The 16002-nt window shown below is 31.6% G+C and overlaps 2 long non-coding RNA genes across 2 annotated transcripts; one reads left to right on the top strand and one right to left on the bottom strand.

Annotated features, from left to right (window-relative positions):
* The first annotated feature begins 6164 nt into the window (after positions 1–6164).
* LOC129926494 (uncharacterized) lies at positions 6165–8970 on the top strand. Its single transcript, XR_008778185.1, has 3 exons — positions 6165–6835; positions 7313–7422; positions 8269–8970. It is a non-coding gene; the product is annotated as an uncharacterized LOC129926494 (long non-coding RNA).
* Positions 8705–12367, bottom strand: LOC129926495 (uncharacterized). The gene is made up of 2 exons (XR_008778186.1): positions 12032–12367; positions 8705–9201 (listed from the first exon to the last, which is right to left on the bottom strand). It is a non-coding gene; the product is annotated as an uncharacterized LOC129926495 (long non-coding RNA).
* Between the last annotated feature and the right edge of the window lie 3635 nt (positions 12368–16002).

Here is a 16002-nt window from a genome sequence, read left to right as displayed (position 1 = left end):
ATCAATTAGTAATTACTTATTTTTGTTTTATTTAGCAGGTAGGGTGTTATACACTGCCTTCTTGAGATAAGTATCAGTAATAGGCGTTTCTTTCTCTTAGATAATTTTTTTAAAAGTATTCTTTTTCTTTTGCCTATTTCATGCTTAAGAAGAGAAGAGAAAATTCCCCTTTCAGACCATGCGGTCTACAGGGAAGATGATGATAAGGTCATCTGTTTCTTTTGCCAACGGTTAAAAAGCAGGGTGTCATGTGACACCAACCGCCTTTACTTTCCATAACTAAAGTCAGGTACCCATTAGAGTTGGGTGGACTCAGGGGCGCCCTAAAAATCCCAAAATTCAAACTCCAAAGTCGTCACTGACATTCGAACCCAGACTCCAGGTTCATAACCCAAGCCTTAACCATTCAGCCACCTCGCCCCTACTCCCCAGTCTCAAGCTTAATTCATGAAAACAAAATCTCAGCTTATAAAGCTTAACTAGACATCTATTGTGTTGTGGACGACTGGAGATACAGTTGGTTAGAAAGCATGGGATAAATCGTGATGATGAGTGTTAGGGTGTTACGACCTGAAGACCTGGAAATAGTGACAAGTGCGGTATGCCATTATGACCGTGACCTTTTCCTTCTGCACACATATAATGAAACCTGAAGGCGAATACGCCTAGACACTAATAAACACGCAAAAGAAAAAAATACTTTAAAAAACAAAGCTTATGTAAGGGAAAGAATCGCTAATTAATGTCATTTTGCAGAAAATGGCAGGGATAAGATCCCTTTCTATTTTATAACAAAAAATCGAATTAATTAGTACTAATTGATTAAATTATTGGTTAATTTTTGGATTGATTTGTGTATTGTTATCTACTATGAATAACTATGCAAAATTTCAACTAGATCCACAATTGGAGGTAGAAGAAAAATGTGTTAAACGTAATAAGGGGATTAAATCCATACATATATATATATGTCTCATTAAGTAGCATTTATTCCTTTATTTTGATATTAAAAAAGTTAATCAACAGTAATTAATTAACTTATTGGTTAATTTTTAGCGGCCCCCGTAAGGGGAAAAAGCCGCTATTAGGTTTGTGCAAAATGTCCGTCTGTCCGTCTGTCCGTCTGTCCGTCTGTCCGTCTGTCACACTCAGATCTCGAAAACTAGAAGAGATATGAAAAATATTATTTCATCATTAAATCCGACTTGAAAAGTTTAGGTGCAACGGCTACTTTTGGTTTTCTAAAAGCAAACCGTTTAATTTATAAAATTAATTATGCAAGCGATTTTTTCATAAAAATACACCAATTCTAAAACAATTACGTAAATGTAAGGGAGGCAATGTTACAATATGCTAACAAAGATGGACAATTTTTGTGTATTTTCAGTATCACTAAGTCAAATATATTTTTAAAATGTACAGGAAATGTTTACAACAAATACAAATAATAGTTAAAGACGTTTTTTCTGGTCAACTAGCTGCTAAAATTAAAAGAAAACATTTCTGTTTGTTTATAAAGGCTAATAATGCACTTTGTATGTAAATATCACGCACATTTTTTTAAATGGACTTTTTATGCAGCGATTTTCGTGCAGTAGCGTAACGTCGCAACATGATCAGGTGCTAAACCAATTCCTTAAACTTTTTTTAAAAATCAGATTTTATTTATTTTTTGTTTAGTGCCCCCATCCGAATAAAAGAAGCTTATTTTTTGTGCGTTTTGTCTGTTGGTCGGTCTGTCCGTCACGATTAGATTTAAAAAACTAGAACTCTAAAAGCTATTGAAAATCTGATTTACCCTTTAATGTTCCTCCCATAACATCTCAATAGTTTTAAGTATCTAAAATTGATTGTTCCGGATTTTTTTGTGCAAAACTAATCAACGCCAACAAATGTTTGTTTGCTCTTCTAACTTATATTACATTCAATTTCCATGCTTAAACGTTGCAAAAACACATTATCAATAATATGTTGTTCCGTTTTTTATGTAAATAGCATATTAATGCTAAATCATAATCTCCATACTGACTTATATTTCATTAAGTGTAAAAATGTTCCGGATATTGTTTTAAAACATGAATTATGCCTAATGATTGTTTGAAATCGCATAAGGCTTTTAAAAAAAGTAATTTACTAGAATTGATTACTGAAAATTACTTTTTAGACATTTAATTTTCTTGTAAAACATAACATAGAAGTTTTGTAATCGATAAAGAAAGTTCCGGATTTTGTTTCTTACAAATCGTTGCCAGAAATTTCCGAATTTATTTAAAAATCTACTAACGCCAAATAATTGTTTGAACTCCCTCTTCTAATTAATAAACAAATAATCTTCTCATTTACGAAATAATGTTTTTACGGATTTTTATGAAAAATATTTTAACTCACTACTCTCTTACAGTACATTTAACTTTCTACCTAAAACATTAAAAAATCTAATTATCGTTAATATTATGTTCCGATTTTTAAGGAAAACAGAATCCAAACACCAAAGTAAGGTATGAAAATCTCTCCACGTGGCTGTAGTACATCTAATTTTTATACGAGACCATCCAAAAAATTTTATTAACGGTATTACATTTATCTGAAATTCTCTTTTTCTTTTACTATTTATACAAACATCCGGAACAATCTATTATATAAACTTTTCAATTGTGTTCATACCTAAAAATTATTGCGATGTTTTGAAACGTAGAATAAAGGTTAATCAATTTTTAATAACTTTTAGTTGTTTTTTTTATATCAAGATAACGGACAGACCGACTGACAGACAAAACGCAAAAACAATGTGGCTTTGATCCTTTTTAAATAATATCTATTAGAATTAGAACTCAGTGCACCAATGTCTATGAACCCTCGTTAAATATCTCGTGTAAATAAAGACATTTTTTTTTATGGTACCGGTACTAGCCTATTGTGAGGTAATGGAATTTTTTTTCTTTGACGTCATATGAATGGACTCTTTAAATGTAATGTTAAAAGAACGCACTCGGTGCACCAATGTCTATTAACCCTCGAAAAAATTGCTTGTATTAATGAAAACATATTTTAGTCTAACTAAGCCGTGTGACGTAGTGTTTTTTTTTCCTTTGACGTCACATGGAATGAATTCTTTAAATGAAATGCTAAAAGAACGCACTCGGTGCACCAATGTCTATGAACACTCGAGAAATGGCTCGTGTTGATAAAGGTGATTTTTAGTCTAGCTAGGCCTTGTGACGTAGTGTTTTTTTTTCCTTTGACGTCATATGGAATGAATTCTTTAAATGAAATGCTAAAAGAACGCACTCGGTGCACCAATGTCTATGAACACTCGATAAAAGGCTCGTAATGATGAAGGCGATTTTTATTCTAGCTAGGCCGTGTGACGTAGTGTTTTTTTTCCTTTGACGTCATATGGAATGAATTCTTTAAATGAAATGCTTAAAGAACGCACTCGGTGCACCAAAGTCTATGAACACTCGATAAATGGCTCTTATAGATGAAGGCGATTTTTAGTCTAGCTAGGCCGTGTGACCATAGACTATATATTACATGGACTGCCAACACTAAGGAAACTAAGCATAAGTTCCATTCACCGAGGCGTCCTTGGTTGCGTGGTAAATTGACTTCCGGTAGAATTTGTTACTATATAAAGAAACTATTCCCGAAGATTTTTACCATCACTTTTAGCGAATCATAAATGGAAACTTAATTGTCATATACGATGTTACAGAGGTAAGTGTGCACAAATCAATTTGTGACTTAGATCTATGACTATAAAGCTTTGTAACTGATTTTCTTAGCCAATATAGATAATTAGCCAAGCCTGTATTTCGTGTATTCTTGTTTACGACATTAATTGTCTGCTAATTGGTGCTGCCAGTTTGGATTATTTGTTTTTCTTTTTTTTTCATCACATTTGATATAATTATTATCATTATTTTTACAATGTATATTTTAAATGTGATAAGCGATTTACTGAAAGAGTCAATACATTTCTGAGAGTGTCATTTATTAATTTTGTATATAATGGGTGATATAGGCCTAAGTTAAGTCTGTGAATGAGTCAGTCTAAATAAAATAACAATATAGTGAGTCAATAAGCCTACAATCTTACATCTTTACCAACTTTTGTTCAGATCTACAAATATTTTTTTTTATTCAATTTGATTTTAATTTCAAGATAATGTGCATTTTTATCTATAGTAATGGAAAATCAACCATAAAAAAAAATTCAACGATGCATGTATGACTAACTGAAAAATCTGCATAAAAATTTCGGCCTTCAAGTTTTTAGTGTTTTTTTTTTAACTAACTAGAATCCCAAATAACATCCAATTCTTCTAAAAGCTATAAAAAGATCTGATATTGTTTCGAATATATTCGCCCAATAAAATTTTAGAATCATTAGGCTCTACTTCACTAGAAAGTGATTGTACACATAAACATGTAGACTTTCACACAGATGTAGTGACCTATGGCTATAAACTTTATCTACAAATACGAACTTACACACAACACACTACTACACTACTAAACACTATTTATGTAAATGGCTGCCTGGTCGTGCGGTTTGCTCGCTGGACTGTCGTTCGGATTTATCGAGGGTTCAAATCCTGCCCGCTCCCATTCCCCCGTCGTCCTGCGGGAGGTTTGGACTAGGAAGTAAACTATCTTCAACTCTGAATGAACATCCGAAACATGTAAAACATTTTACAAACATTTACAAATGCCCATTTTTAAGTTTGTAAAATAATAATTTGTTTTTATAAAAAAATCTGGCTATGCCTATAGTACTCTTAACAAAATTGTGACTAAAAATATTACGAACGTCGAGTCTCTAGATTCATCATCTTTGTGTGTCTGATAAACCCAGAGAATGAAGATATAGAATCTATATAGGCCCCCTATTATATAGAATCTAGCTCTAGTTGACTCTAGACTAGATCTAGGATAATTTCAAGTCTAGATGTTCAGCTTCATCTTACCTTGATCATGATGATTAATTTTAATCTGACTTCCTTACTTGTTAACTTAAACTTCGTCTTACTTAGCCCTTAGCCTTAGGCGCCTTAGCCTTAGCTTCTTCATATGTGAATCATCTTATCTTCTTATCTTATATAATACAGACGTTACTTCAAAAAAGAAGATGATTACGTCCTACGCGTCATGCATTTAGTCATGCATATTAACCAATGACTTAAATTCTGCCAAGTCACTGGTTTTCCTGGCTAGCTCAGGCAACCCATTCCATGCTCTAATACTAATAGCACTAGTGACTAGGGAAGAAGGAGTATTTGTACAAATTTGTCCTAGCATATGGGACGAGGAATGTGCCTTTATCTTTGTGTCTTTCAGAGTATTTTATTAAATTTTGTTTTTGTATTTGAAGATTATGGTTCAGTGTTTTATGTATTATTGCTACTTTACTTTTGAGCCTTCTGTCCTGAAGGCTTTCTAAATTTAGTGATTTTACTAAAGGTGTTACTCTAGTCAAATGTGAATATTCGTTTGTTATGAATCGCACTGCTCTATTTTGTGTCTGTTCTAGTTTCTTAATGTTTTCTTGAGTTGAGGGGTCCCAAACAGAGGATGCATATTCTATTATTGGCCTAACCAAGGTTAAATAGCATTTTAGTTTTATGTTCTTATTTGATTTATAGAAATTTCTTTTAATAAATCCTAATGCTTTGTTTGATTTTTTTGTAGTTTCATCAATATGTGGATTCCATGACAGTTTTTCATTTATTATAACACCTAGGTATTTTGCGTTTTTAGTCTGTGTTACTGGTTTGCCATGAATAAGATAAGTGGAATTAATTTGTTTTAGTTTTTTTGTTACTCTTAACAACTGACATTTTTCTGGGTGGAAAGACATGCTCCAATTTGATTCCCATTTCTGTAATTCATCTAATTCTCTTTGTAAAATATCTGTGTCTTGTGTTGTTTTTATTGTTCTATATATTATGCAATCGTCTGCAAATAATCTGACTTTTGTTCCTGAAGTAATGCAATTTGGTAAATCATTTATGTAAATTAAAAATAGTAGTGGACCCAAGACTGTTCCTTGAGGTACACCTGAGTTTACTGTTATCGGTGTTGATTTAGAGCCATTTATTATTACAGTTTGTTCTCTCCCTATCAGAAAGTCTTTAATCCACTGATGCAGTGGACCATTAATGCCGAAATATTTTAATTTTAATCATGAATGGAAGTGCTTGGCTCACAGTGTCACAGATCGTTCTTTAAACTATTTGAAGATCTACTTTATCTTTACTAACGACTCTAATCTATATCTAGTTTATATCTATATTTTATATGATAATAATAGACCTAGACTCTTATACTTATAATAAAGACAAAGTTATAAGATCTAGAATCTGTATCTAGATCTATTCCCATTTGTGATTTATACACTGATTATACACTACAGATTTAATGTTTCTGATGAGCAATACTACTATCTACAGCCATGCCCATTAACATAGGCCCTACTCATGTACTAGATCTAGCTCTTTTGATCACAACTCATATCTTGCCTAGATATAAACAACTGTACTAGATTGGACTAGACATTCTAATCGGTTCTATTTTCGTTTTTCATTATTCTCACATATTCTAGTAGGCAATAGGTACCAAATTGTGCTATTTATTCACTGTAGATCTAGATCTTAACTTTTCTCTTAACTACCAAAGAAGTACACAAAGGATGTTGAAAGGTACCCAAAGGGCTCTAATTGCTACCATTCAATGTGTGGAATCAAGTATTTACCCAGATACTGCCACAATATGCTCTTATTGTTTTCAAAGGAGTTTTCACACAGTGCCAGAAGCTGTATAAATACATTTAACAGTAAGTTTTTAAGTAATTAATCATTTATTTTTAAACGTTATGTAAGTCTATTTTAATTGTAAGAATCCATGTGCTATTTTATTTAAAGCTAACTTATAGGTGAATATTTACACAATATTGTTGTTATGTTGTAAATAAAACATATTATATTCCCTCCAGCCTGTGCAGGGTATTTCTAAAGTGATAATTTTCTCATGCAGGCCAATACCACTCTTTTATTATCTAAGGTGTTTTCCTTCAAATTATACTTTCTTGCATAAGAATTAAATATATTATGCAACAATTCTCAATTAGAAGTACAGATTAACCAGTTATCTTGGTGGAAAAGGATGTCAGATGAGTTGAGAAAATGCTTAAAGAAAGTCTTTACATAATTCTTTGAACTAAGTCACTATAAATATTTTGGAGATTTTTAAAATTTAATTAGAATTTTATTATTGCTCACATTAAAAGCAATTGTTCTTTTCTTTTCCGCAGATGTATATTTCAAGAAGAAATGATGCTTTCTTATTTCTAAGAGTTTATCAATACGATGAATGCCACAAAACTCACTTGTTATGCCAGAAACTCTTCCTACGAAACTTCCAGTAAGTAAAAAAAAAGTAAAGTTTCCCTTTCAGACTTTGTGATCGATAGGGCAGATGATGTAAAGATCATCTGTTTCTGACCATTCTGTTGCCTACGGTTAACGAGGGTGTCATGAACCAGCACAGTGACCAACCGCCATTACTTTCCCCAACTAATGTCAGGTACCCATTAGAGCTGAGTGGACTCAGACTCAAATTAAAAATTCTAGTCTTCATCAGGATTTGAACCCCGGTCCCCGGTTCGGAAGCCAAGCGCTTTACCACTAAGCCACCAGGCCTCCTTCCAGTAAGTAGGCCAGCTTAAAATTTAATACTTTTATCTTAGTGCAAAAAGAATAAAAGCTGTCTTCAAATTCTCCCTTTAAATTTGCAAAGATATGTTTATAATTTAATGTATGCAGTAAAAAATTATGTTTCAAACACTCAGTACAATATTCAATGACTCTCTTTATTTGGGTTACCTCAGCATGCTTGTGCAGAAAATTTCCTGAATTTTTTTAAAAATCTGTTCCCTTCACTTTCAAGTGCATTTAATCATTCATTAAATTTTCATAATATTACTGAATATAATGTCAAAGATTAAATATTGTTATTATTATACTATTCCTTTTGTTTGTAATATTTTAGTTTCATAATATGTTCCCATAGTATTTTTTGTGTAAAACCTCTAATATACTTTACTATACTCCTAATATACTTTTTAAGGAACTGTTTTGTTAGATGTTTTCAGAATTGATTTTATCCGTAAAGGACTTGAACATATGGAAGTTTGGTACTATATGAAACTAAGATTGAATTGGTGACTTGTTATGAATTTAATGTATGTTGTTTCTATTCCATCAACAGTACTAGAATTTGTCCAGTGCCTGTGATCCTCTGAGTTGAAGGAGAATGTGCTCCATAATACCTACTAGGAGCTTGCTGATAGCTGGAAGTTCATGAATACTATGTTGTCCTTGATTTGATGATTCTGAAAACTACCATTTCTGAAGACTTGAGCATTATTTCTATAATTAAAAAAAAATCTTTTCAGGAAATATTGTGTTTATAATATTAAGAAAGTGAAGATAATATTGTTCTTACTAATGTTATTGACTTATTAAAATAGAAAGCACATCATTACCAATATTCACTTGTCAATAAATGTTAGCATTATTCAATTTTTAGTTACATGTTCAAACTATTAAATTTTATTATTTAAATTATAGCAACTTTCTCTTTCAGTCCAGCTTAAGATACATTCCTGTAAAAAGTCTATAATAATAAGTTAATGTCGATGTAGTATTGTTCAGACACTTACAAGTTTAATCATCTATACTTCACAAAAAAAAAGTGTTTGAATGGTTTTCATTTGTTTGTACATCAAATATGTATTAATATAATTATCATTTTTAGATGAAACATTAAATACTGAAGATGACCATTTCAATTTCTGATGTAGGCCTATTCTCATTTCATGAAATAAACAGAATAGAAATAAACAGAATATTATCTGAAATTTCATCCCTTCATGGTAACTGTAACTGGCTTCATAAAAAAATGGAGTGATGACTGGGTTGACTATACATTTTTGTATAAATAATGCATCCATGAATGTAGCTTATACTGTTCTTTTCCTCATCTTGAAATGTGTGGACTGATAATTAGCTGTTGCATGATACTCTAAATGACAAATATCTTCTACTCATTACAATAGCATATTTCCATGCTGTTTGGCTAAGTGGAAGCAGATAAAATTTGTTCCTCTATTAGCTGTAAAATCTCGAAATTCATGAGCAGCTGAGAAAAAAAGAAAAGAAATTCAAACTAGTTTAGACATGTTATAAATATATATATTTGCTAATTAAAAAATGTAAGACTACTTTATGTTACAACAATGGACAGCATCTTTAAAGTTGATTTCAATGCAATCACAAGAAATAATTTTTTCTTTACAATTAGGCCTGCTTTAATGATTTTTTTTTATGTAAATAAATTTTATGCATAGGATTAAATATAACATGTACTTAAGGAGATTTTTTACCTATTATTTCACAATTACAAGTAATTTAAAGTGATACATGTATTGATAACACAATGTTATTGGAGAAAGTAAAAAAAAAATCTCACTTTTAGTAGATCCCTTTCAATTTGAAAGTTAGTGACAATCAAATCAGGTTTGTGGAAGTAGTATGCTCATTTAGTAAAAAAAAAAAAAAAAACAACGAAAAATGCATTATAAAAAGTTTTCGCTTTAAATAAAATTTCTCTTGGGTGACTTGAGTAGAAAGTAATAGAAATATGAACTTCATTTAGCAATATGCTCACACTAAGCAGAAGTGGTTTTTACTAGTGAAAATTGTCTGTCCAAATAAGCTATTGAAACTACTGTTAGCTTCACATGATATGAACTGTAAAGTTTGACAGTTCTTCCTCTAAGACTTTTAGGTACCGGTATTATCTGTCAAGAGCAGGGTAAAACAAGGATGGGTTTTGGCCATCAACACTATTCGGAATGGTTTCGTCTGTACTCTCATAGCGCCTTGGAAGATGGAGTAGGCCCTATATATCCACAGTAGATCGGATGGAAGGCTTCTTAAACTGGCTTGACCAAAACGAGGAAACTACATAACCTGATTAGGGAACTGATGTTTGACGACGATGCTGCTCTCACTACCTTTCGCAGTAATTATTACAAAGGCTAGTCAATACTTCGACAGCTGCAGGTCAATAGTTCAGTCTTACAATAACTCTCACCAAGACAGAAAAAAGGGCATAAAAAGTCAACATCATCAAACTCCATTTGAGTGAGGGCTTGAGAGGCTCAAATCTTCTCTTGCAAAAGCCCTGGACAGAAACCCTGCGTAGTGCATAGATGTCACCATACAGATCGAGAATTTTTGGTTCTGACCTGTTGAGACGGAGATCAGCAAGTCTGAGGCAGTCAAACAGAAAATGGGGCACGGGGGCACCAGGATTCGAAATTTGGCCATAGCCGTGAGAAACATGAGGCAACAGGACAGTGGCCTGTCCTGCACTGTGTTATAGCCTAAAACTTGCCATAAAACATCACAGAATGTACTTTTTCTATTTTATCAACGACAGCATCTAAATGCCAAACATACTTTTCTTACATTTTTCAACTCGGAGAAAACTTTACATCTAGACTTATTACTTTTACTTTAGGCCTACACATAATATAGGACTTTTTTACAACTTATAAACGAAAGGTCATTTTAGCCTATTATAGTAAGAGCATATAGATCTAAATTTACCGGGTTATCCTTCTGAATAAGTCTTACTATTTGGTTTATATATATATACTAGACATATGTTACCCGCGACCCGCGGGTCTTTATTTGCGCATTACTTTCGATATAGTCACTGAGAGTGTTTTGTAAACAATTAAACGAAATAATAATATAATAAGTAAAGCGAATGTGTCAATGTAAAAATAGCTAATAGGCTTAAATCCATTTTTTTTTTTAATTAAAACATTTGCTTTTGAATAATCTAGTGGATTGGATTTAGATGTATGTTAAACGTAGCTAATGATCCTTTCACGTTATTTCTCTTTCGCTACGAAAATAAAATTAGGTTTGCGAAAATGGGTTTACCCGAAGTCGATACATTCTTATTTATTAAAAACGAAAAGAGCGATAGCTTTGTTAAATGAATGGGATTATAAAGTGAACAATTAAACGAAATTATATTTAGTACGCGATTCATGAATGAATATAGATCTAGGCCTATCTAAACTCGGCTTCGCAGCTTTCGTAAATGAATGTAGCTTTAGAAAACCAAATTTGAATGTTTATTTGATCAAAATATGAAATGAATGGACTTTAATTAATATGTTTATGTGTTAAAGTATAAAACTATCCGTGCGAAGAGAAGTTTTATCATCTTAGAGTTGAATTAGAGTTTTAGATCTAGGGATGGGATTATAAAGTAAACAATTAAACGAATTAATATTTAGTACGCGATTCATTACGGAATAGTCTAATGAAAGAATGTTCGTCAGGAAATCTGTAATCACAGATATAAGGAACTAATTAATGTAAAAAATGCTTTTGAAATACAAAATTGAAGGTTAATTTTATTATAAAATGAAATCAATGGATCTTCTTTTGTATTTTCATGTGTCAAAGTAAAAAACTATCTGCGCAAAGTGTATTTCTTAAAATTAGATCTAGGTCTAAATCCTTTCTATCTTTTCTCATGTCAACATTGTAGACATGGCCTAGATCCATAAAATACTATAGCTGTAATAGAGTCGGACAACTTTATTTTTTGTGAGGGTCTTAAGTTTGTTTTAGGGCTACAATACATACACTACGGTCTAAGTTGGTACCCAAAGAACATTCCTGCCTAGTTTTATCAAGATTGGTCAAGCGGTTTTGATGTCTATAAGTAACATACATACATACATACCCCTCACATTCTACTTTATAATATAGATAGATAGATATAGGCTATGCTCTCACAAGAACCTCAATTCAATCAATGTCGTAAACAAGAAAATACACGAAATACAGGCTTGGCTAATTAGTCTATGTTGGCTAAGAAAATCAGCTATAAAGCTTTACAGTTATAGATCTAAGTCAGAAATTGATTTGTGCACACTTACCTCAGTAACATCTTCTATAAAAATTCAGTTTCCATTCATGATTTGCTGTAAAAGTGGTGGTAAAAATCTTCGAGAATGGTTTCTTTATACGTAAAAAAAAATCTACCGGAAGTCAATTTACCACGCAACCAAGGACGCCTCCATGAACGGGACTTGTTTATTGAAAAATATAGGCTTAGTGCGTAGAGTTGGCAGTCCATGTAATATATAGTCTATGCGTGTGACGTAGTGTTTTTTTTCCCTCTGACGTTATATGGAATTAATTCTTCAAATGAAATGAAAAAAGAACTCGGTATAGTAATGTTTATTAAGCCTCGTTATGTGACTCGCGTTTAAAAAAGGAATGATATCTTGATTTAGATCTAATCTAGATTTTTTAAACTAGATCTAGATTTTTATTACCGTATATCTAGATCTGGATTTATATTCTAATTAAAATTATTTTAGAGTCTAGATCTAGAACTAGTTTAGACTAAAATAGACTAGATTAAGATGTAGAATTTCAATTTCTAAACTTAAAGTGTAAAAAAAAAGTGTAGATTTTCATTTCCAAACGTTTTGATCAATATTGTAATGTTTTAATATACTAAAACTAATCTACTATTTTTTATTTAATTTAAATTTAAATTTACGGCAAATGAATCTTTGAAACATTATTACTTTTGACCATCGGATGGCTGCCTGGTCGTGCGGTTTGCGCGCTGGACTGTCGTTCAGATTTATGGATGGCCCAGGGTTCAAACCCTGCCCGCTCCCATCCCCCGTCGTCCTGCGGGAGGTTTGGACTAGGAAGTAATTATCTTCAACTCTGAAGGAACATCCGAAACGTGTAAAACATTTTACATCAAAATTAAATCACCTCTTGAATATTATTTGCGAATATGCAGATCCGACAGGGATCCGACTTCGACGGGGGCCGCCTCTGAGTTTGTGTAACACAAACTCTCTTTGTAATCTTGTTTTTTATTGATTCATGTCTTATCAGGTACATTGAATAATTGTGCAAAGTTTCAATTTGATCCAAGATTGGAAAATGGGAGAAACATTTGCAAATTTTTTACCAGACAGACAGATAGACAGAGTGAGTTGATATAAGCTTTATAAAAAAAAAAAGAGCTTAAGTTCCATAGAGCAATAAAGGACATGTGTGATAGAGTCTTTTTTTAACGATAATAGGTACCGCAAAGACCAAACGCCTTTTATGTGTTTGGACATTCTACCTAGGGCCGGCCCTGGTTATTGATATTCGTATCAAACTAAATTTACTACCGCTAGTTAGTTGCCAATTTCTTTTGATATAAGTATTTAGTGTAAAAGTCCCATGATTCTTACATACTGAAATGATTTTGTGCTAGAAAAAAGATGATTCTGCAATGCTAAAAAAATGCACATAAATGATCCTATATATGTATAAATGAACATAAATGATCCTATACATGTATAAATGAACATAAATGATCCTATATATGTATAAATGCACATAAATGATCCTATACATGTATAAATGAACATAAATGATCCTATACATGTATAAATGAACATAAATGATCCTATACATGTATAAATGAACATAAAAGATCCTATACATGTATAAATGAACATAAAAGATCCTATACATGTATAAATGAACATAAATGATCCTATACATGTATAAATGAACATAAATGATCCTATACATGTATAAATGAACATAAATGATCCTATACATGTATAAATGAACATAAATGATCCTATACATGTATAAATGAACATAAATGATCCTATACATGTATAAATGAACATAAATAATCCTATACATGTATAAATGAACATAAATGATCCTACATGTATAAATGAACACAAATGATCCTATACATGTATAAATGAACATAAATGATCCTATACATGTATAAATGAACATAAATGATCCTATACATGTATAAATGAACATAAATGATCCTATACATGTATAAATGAACATAAATGATCCTATACATGTATAAATGAACATAAATGATCCTATACATGTATAAATGAACATAAATGATCCTATACATGTATAAATGCACATAAATGATCCTATACATGTATAAATGAACATAAATGATCCTATACATGTATAAATGCACATAAATGATCCTATACATGTATAAATGCACATAAATGATCCTATGTATAAAAGCAAAGCTTATCAACACTTCCTTTATTTTTTTTTTATTTTTTTTTGTACACCGGATGCACCAAGAAGCTTTCTATTTATAATTTTTTTCCGCCATGTCTGAAACTCTAAAATTAACAATAGAAATTAGCTGAAACAACAATGAAAAATATATTTAAAAAAAAACAACAACAACTGTAAAATGTATGCTAGACAAGTAAAATATATTTGCTTATTACAAAGTGTAAACAAAAAAAGTATTTTTTTTTAGGTAGACAAATAAAGCCACTTAAAATGTTGCGGCTTATTGCATTAAGTTGTCCTGCCAGCCCGTTGAATGTATGATAGATATTAACTGCAGACTTCTGTGACAAACAAAAATTGTGACTTTCTCAGACACGCCCAATAGCAATGAAAATATTTAAAGAAAGGTCAAAGTAAGAGTTCCCAAAGCGCACGCCACGGCGCCATGGGGGCAGTTGTCTTCGGTGTCGGAAACATAACAAACATATAAGTATATAAGTAAAGTTCCCCTTTCAGACCTTGCGAACTAAAGCGCAGATGATGTAAAGGTCAACTGTCTCTGAGGCCATCGGTTAACGAGGGTGTCACATGACCAACACAACGACCAACCACCTATACTCTCGCAAAGAATGTCAGGGTGGACTCAAGCGCCCTAAAGATCCCGAAATTAAAAATTCCAGTCTATACCAGGATTTGAACCCGGGACACCTCAAAACAAACATATAAATACAAGATATTTTTTTTTTGTTCGTGAGTTAATCCTTCTAGGTTGTTCCATTAAAAAAAACTCATTTCTTTAGTTACTTGGGTATGAAGTATACAAAATCGTATGTGAAATTTAAAATTAATTAGTAGAACTTTATGCAAGAGGTATTATAAAATGCATTGAAAATTTGATAAGATTGTCTTTTAATCTGTAATTCGTCATCTGAGGTTTTTTTTATCGGCCCCCGAAAGGGGATTACACGCTATTAGTTTTGTGTGGAATGTCTCTCCGTCCATCCGTCCGTCCCGTTTAGAAATTGTAAACTAGAAAAGATATTGAAATTCTGACATCATGATATTTTAGACCTTTCAAAGTTCTGATGTAATGACTACTTTTTTCTTTTCTGAGAGCGAAAAAAATAATTTTTAAAATCAACTATGCAAGCAGTTTTTTCATAAAAACACACCATTTTTACAACTATTTACTATTAATAGTAACAAAAACTAGAGGCTATTTAGTAAGGGAGATGACTATTTACTATATTTTTAACATATTTATGCAAACGGTTTTAGATTTTTTGTTAATTTTTTTTTTTTTTTTTTTTTTACAAATGTATTGCTAAGTTAAGTAAGTTCTATCATATTAACTACTACATTTAAGCTATCAAGATCCTCGAAATAAAGAATCACCCTTTGTGTCAGAATTTTGTGATTTTACCACCACAAAAGAGATACAAGACACCGATAGCAAAGACAAACAGACACAAAATTCTTTTATTCTATAGATTTTTAAATAATGTAAAAGAAACAATCTGGTATGAGCATTGTCACATGTAGATTATGGGTGAGTCTGGTGTGAATGTACACTTTGGTTTCTTAAAGTTGTAATGTTTTTTGTTTGGTGTAAGGCACAAATTGTATGCGGACTATAAAGATTATTATTATTTAAAAAATGTTTAAAAATCTATTTAATATGCATGTAAGTGGAACATATCTTTAAACAACAATTAATAAGTAGTTTTTTCATATTATTCCCTGAATTGCAACACTAGAAATCGTAATTAAATATATTTTTTTTTTAGGAAATGTTGTTTCTTTCTTGAGA

The sequence above is a fragment of the Biomphalaria glabrata genome, chromosome 5 (genome assembly GCF_947242115.1).
Source record: "Biomphalaria glabrata chromosome 5, xgBioGlab47.1, whole genome shotgun sequence".
NCBI lineage: Eukaryota > Metazoa > Mollusca > Gastropoda > Planorbidae > Biomphalaria > Biomphalaria glabrata.
The sequence above is the reverse complement of the archived record's forward strand: the minus strand, read 5'-3'. Positions and strand labels throughout refer to the sequence as shown.